Here is a 5,814-nt window from a genome sequence, read left to right on the forward strand (position 1 = left end):
CTTTATCTTCCAGTCTTGATATTCTGTTTTCCATTTCGTTCATCCTATTGGTGAGGCTTTCTCCTGTCGTTTCTAATTGGCTTGCTGAGTGTTTCACTTCCTTCTTCGTTTCAGCCTGAGTATTCTTCAATATTTCTAACTCTTTTCTGAAGTCATTCAGAAGTTTATCCCTATCATCCTTCAGTTCTTTGATTTCTTTGTGTGTTCTTTAAATTCACTGAATTCTTTTATCATGTTTATAATTGTTTTTTGAGTTCCATGTCCTGCATTATTTCTAGGGGGTTCTCACTGTAGTCCTCTAGAGGACTATTGGTATTTGGTGGGATATGTTATTTTGGTTTTTCATGTTATTTTTTCTCTGTGATTTTGACATGTGAATTTCTTTTGTAGTTTCTGATTCTTGTGTGTGACTTAACTCTTCAAGTTTAGCTCTGCTTCTTTATATAAATTTTATCTGCCTTTGTGGTTTACTTTTGGGCATGAAAAGCTGGTTCCTCTAAGCTTCCAGTACTCTCTTTTGATTTTATATTGGAGTGGCCAGATTGCTTTTGTCTTCAGGAGTTCCCACAGAGGCCCAAGTCAGATGAGGATCAGATGCTTTCAGGCTTTCTCTTAAGATCTGGATCCCTCCAGGAAAGATTTGGCCCCAGGAATTTGGGAGTTGGACTGGCCTGGGAAGAAGGCCCAGGAAGACGTTGGTCTTGGGCCACCAGCTGCCTGTTACACTCAGAGAAGCAAAGGGAGATTGGGGTGGGAAGAGGCCCCAAGCGTTCCTGGGGACTGCACAGAGGAACTGGTTTGGTCTGGATGCAAAGGATCAGGAAGCCAAAAGGTCTTTCCCAGCGTCCAGGAAAGACGCTGGTGGGTTGTTCAGCCCAGGGAAGGCGAGGGAGGTGAGGGAGGGACCAGGCCCAGAGGACTCCTGGGGACCTGGAGAAGGAACTGGGTTGGTCTGGATGCAAGGGATCAGGAAGCAGTGGTGGCCCTGGGCCAAGAGGTCAGCCCCAGGGTCCAGGAAAGAGGCTAGTGAGCTGTGTAGCCCAGGGAAGCAGAGGGAGGTGAGGCCAGGCCCAGGCCCACTGGGCTCCTGGGAACCATGGGAAGGAACGGGGTTGGTCTGGATGCAAATAATCAGGAAGCAGTGGCGGTTCCCCAGTGTCTGGGGTGCCAAGACAGGGAATGGGAGAGGAGCCAGGCTAGGAGGAGAGACAGGCAGGGGAGATGGGAGGGTGAGTGAGGCTGGGGGAGTCAAGGTGCAGAGGGCATGATCGACTTACCCTGGAGAGTGGCAGTGGGTCATGCAAGCACAGGGTAGCAGAGGGAGGTGAGGGCAGGACCAGGCCCAGAGTGCTCCCGGGGACCTCGGGAAGGATGGGGTCCTTGTCCGTCTGGATGCAAGGGATCAGGAAACAGTGGTGGCCGTGGGCGGAGAGGTCAGCCATGCGGGGGTCTAGGAAAGAGGCTGGTGGGCCGTGCAGCCCAGGGAAGCAGAGGGAGGAAAGTTTTTTTTTTTTTTATTTTTTAACTTACATCACCTGGGTCACATTTCATTGCCGAGGGAGTTCAAGGTAGGAACTCGGAGCATGAACTTTTAGGCAGGACCTGGAGCACAGGTCATGGAGTAATGCTGCTTACTGGCTTGCTCCCCTGGCCTATGCTGACCTGCTTTCTTATACAATATAGGACAACCTGTCCAAGAGTGGCACTGCCCACAGTGGGCTGGGCCTTGTCACATCACTCAAAAGTCGAGAAAATACCCCATAACCAAGGTCACAGGCCAGTCCAATGGAGGCAATTCCCCAATTGAGACTCCCTCTACACACGTTTGGTAAGTTGACAACTAAAGCTATCCAGCCTATATGGCACATGGGTCTGTGCAGATATGACTGTGCCTGAAGACTGCCAAGTATGTGCACTTGCATGTGGACTCTAAAAATGACATTGAATATCTTCCTCCAGCAAGGTTTCTTGTTGAACCTGGAACTAACCAATGGCAGCTAGTCTACCTAGTCTGGTTACCCTGGGGATTTCCTGTCTCAGACCTAGTATCAAAATTACAAGTGAACCACCATACCTGCCTTGCTTCTATATAGGTTCTGAGTACTGAACTCTGGTGTCAGTAAACATTTTATCCACTGAGCTATCCACTCACCCTCAGGAAATTATTTTTTCAAATTCCATCTCTGTGCTATGCATCATTTTTTCCTTCTGTTCTCAAATGAGAGTACATGTTTCTGAAGGAAATGATATGTTCTTTATCATACATTGGATTTCAGTTTGTTCAGCTCTATTTCAGGAACATTTTCCTGTACCACCTTTGCTTGTGTTCCAATACCTGCTCATTTCTTTTCTCCCCTCTCCCAAATAGTCAGTTTATATTGAAAACTTATTTTAGCCCTTTTTTTTCTTGATGTGTATCGAAAGAAAAAAGAACCAGCTCTTGTAAAATAGAGTCACATAACAGTTCTGAAGTTTTCCTTTTTCTATCAGTACTTTATTGCAAGTGCCCCAGCTATTTTCCAGGAAAAATTCTACCATGTGCTTTAAAAATGCTTTCCTTGATTATTAGTTCTTTGAGGATTTTGCCAAATTTCCAAATCACCAAACAAGCCTGTAGTTTAATCTGCAAAGTTTGAGTTTCCAGCATTCCCAAGAGACCAGAGACTTTTCTTCTCACCCATGTTTTAGGCAATGTATCAGTTGAGCTAGCATCTCCCATGAAAACAGAGCATCCCAAAGTAGCAGTTTGTTTCCATTGTCCTTTTCTTTTTCTATCTTAAAATTTTCCTAGTCTCTTTTGTCCTTCGTCTATATAACTTTTGCAGCTAGCTTGTCTAGTTCTCAGATAGGTTAAAAAGGAAAATCCCTGTCTGAATGTTTTAATATTGCAATACATTTATATATTATAATGAGGAAAACTGACAATCTTGTTATTTCATTCTTCTCTAAAACTTGTCAGCAGCATTTCACTGAGGTCAAAGTTTTTTTTTTTTTTTTGTTTTTTTGTTTTTTTTTGTAATTGTTCAGTAATGTTAAGCCTTCCTTTATGTATGTCATTAACATTACTTACTGACTTTATTGGGTTTTTGTGTTCTTATTTTTAAATTTGTGCTGTCCATATACTCTTGAGTATGGGCAGTCCACTAGTGCCTGGCCGACCTACCAGGGGCACTCCATTAAATAAAACTGGCTGTCCTAGCAGCTATCAATTGCCAGTAGCCCCTCAGCTAGGGGTAGGACTTCCCACCTACCTCCCCACTCCATGCAGGGATTTTGTCTGGATTGTTGTTTTGCAGGACTTGTGCATGCTGTCATAACCACTTTGACTTCATGTATGCAACTTCTTTGTTGTGTCTGGAAAAGAGTTTCCTTTTAGTCATCCACCACCTTTGGATCTGTTGATCTTCCCCCACCCCCTTCTCTTCTGCAATGATCCCTGAGTCCTGGGAGGAAAGAGTGTGCTATAGATATACCATTTTATAGTTGAGCATTCCTCAGTCTCCCATTGTCTGCCTGTTGACCACTTGTGAGTCTCTGTGTTAATTGTTATCTACTGCATTAATATTATAGCAATAAGTCATTAAGAGTTGGTTTAGTACTATGTCCATTTAGCAGCGTAATGATAGTAGGTTCTCCCCTAGAGCCTATGCTAGCTCTAGCCACAAGTTCTTGACCCCGATAGCAGTGTCAGTTATAAATTCCGTCCTGTGGAGCAGGTCTTAAATCCAATCAGAAAGCAGATGGTTACTCCTGTGACATTTGTGTCACTGTTTCACCACTGGACATATCTTGACAAGTCAGTTGATATTATAGCTGTCAAGATTCACAACTGCATAGAAGAATACTTATTTTTATCTTCTGGTAGTATACATAAGCAAGGTCCAGCACTATGAAAGCTAACCAGTAGGGATGAAGCTTCTAAGTCACTACCAGCTTGAGTTCTTCATGCTCTATCTGGTCTCTTCAGCAAATGTGATGTCAAATTCTGGAGGGCAACCAAGAACAACAACAATAGTCTATAATGCTTGGAGGTCTATGGTACCTTACTGACCAACAACTCTAAAAGAGGAAATGCAAGTATGTTCTCAGCAATGAGCTTTCTATTTATTAGCCTATGGTGTCTAACAAGAGCATTATCCCCTGTTGTAGATAGCTCCATTTAAACTCTTTTTATATATGTATGTATTTTAGGAAGTTTCTAGAGTGGTATGTTTCTGTTTAATGTTTTCAAAATGTCTTTAATGTTAATAATCCCTCCCTGTATTCCCTCCTCTACCTTGCCCGTAAATTGATTTTTTTTTTAATTTAAGGAAGAAAATCCTCAATGAAATGGGAGTGGACACACATTCCCTTAACAAAATTTTATTTCTTTGTAATAAGACAATTCTCAGTAAAGTCAAGTACAAGAACTGAGAAATTCACATTGTGTTCTTATATATAATGCTTGCTCCCTAATTGTTGTGCTTGACTTTACTAAGAATTGCCTATAGGTATAAATACTTAAAATACATTTAAAACTGTACAGATTTAGGAAAATGACAGTAATAAGCTCTCATTTTGTGTGTATGTCTTCTCCAGCCATGAGTAGTTAGCTAGATTTATAATACCAAGCATGAATTCCTATCCTTTGAGTGGGCCTGAAGTTCAAATAGATAGTTGTTGCATATCCCTAAGACTTAAGAGCCACTATTTCACTACTGGGATATCTTACTGATTCAGTCATCATCATGATTCACAGGCTTTACAGCTGTATAGGACTACTGACTGCCTTCCATGGCCCTTTTCTTAGCACCTTCTGATACTATGAGAGTCAGTCCTCAAGGAGGAGGCTTCCTGGTCTGTTCCAGCTTGATTCCTTTAGGCCCTGTTCAAAGTGTGTGGTGTCTTTAACAATAGGCTCTTACCTTCAGGTTCTTGGTTAAGGGCAATGACAATAGCCAATATTATCTTGGAAATCTCTTAGATATTTTCTCCCATTCTGTAGGCTGCCTCTTCTTCACTTGACTGAAGGTTTCCTTTGCTGTACAGAAACTTTTATATCATGAAGTTCCATTTGTTAGTTGTTGGCCTTATTTCCTGAGCAACTGAATCCTATTTAGAAAGTCCTTAGCTATGCCTATATTTTTTAGTGTGTTCCCTTAATTTTCCTCTACCAATTTCAAAGTTTCAAATTTTATATTGAGGTCCATGATTCATTTAGAGATGGCTTTTGTGCAGAACGAGAGAAGTCTAGTTTTATTCTTTTGCATACTGATTTTCAATTTTTCTAGCACCATTTGTTAAAGATATTGTCTTTTCTCAGATGTTTATATGTTGCCTTTTTCCAAAAAAATTAGATGACTGTTGTATGAGTTTAGGGTTAATCCAAATGAAATATGTCTGAAAAACTGAATGGAAACTTACTATTTATAAACCAATTTAGAAAATATGTTAAATGCTTAAGTTGTATCACTAAGCCATTTTTTTGTGCTTTCTGATATTCTTACTTATTTTTAAATTTTTATGTGTATGTTTTGCCTGCATATATGTAAGTACGCCACATGGGAGCAGTGGCCACAGAGGCATCTGATCCTGGAGAACTGGAGTGACAAATAGTTGTTAGCCACCATGGGTCCTGGAAACCTAACCTAGGTCCTCTGGAAGAGTAGCCAGTGTTCTTAATGCCTGAGCCATCTCTCCAGCCATGACTTTCTAATTTATTTTATTTTCTAATTGAACTTTTATGATTTTCATACAATACAATTTGATAGTATTTAGATCACCTCCTTATCCTCACATCTCCTCCACTGTCTCCAGCCCAATTTTATATATATA

General features: G+C 41.2%; 1 protein-coding gene across 3 annotated transcripts in view; it reads left to right on the forward strand.

Moving 5' to 3' along the window:
• Prkg1 (protein kinase cGMP-dependent 1) overlaps positions 1-5,814 on the forward strand; it is a 1,315,555-nt gene that overhangs the window by 211,697 nt on the left and 1,098,044 nt on the right. The gene's annotated exons all lie outside the window — the stretch shown is intronic.

This window comes from Nannospalax galili, unplaced genomic scaffold, assembly GCF_000622305.1.
Source record: "Nannospalax galili isolate Female #2095 unplaced genomic scaffold, S.galili_v1.0 scaffold175, whole genome shotgun sequence".
Taxonomy (NCBI): Eukaryota; Metazoa; Chordata; class Mammalia; order Rodentia; family Spalacidae; genus Nannospalax; species Nannospalax galili.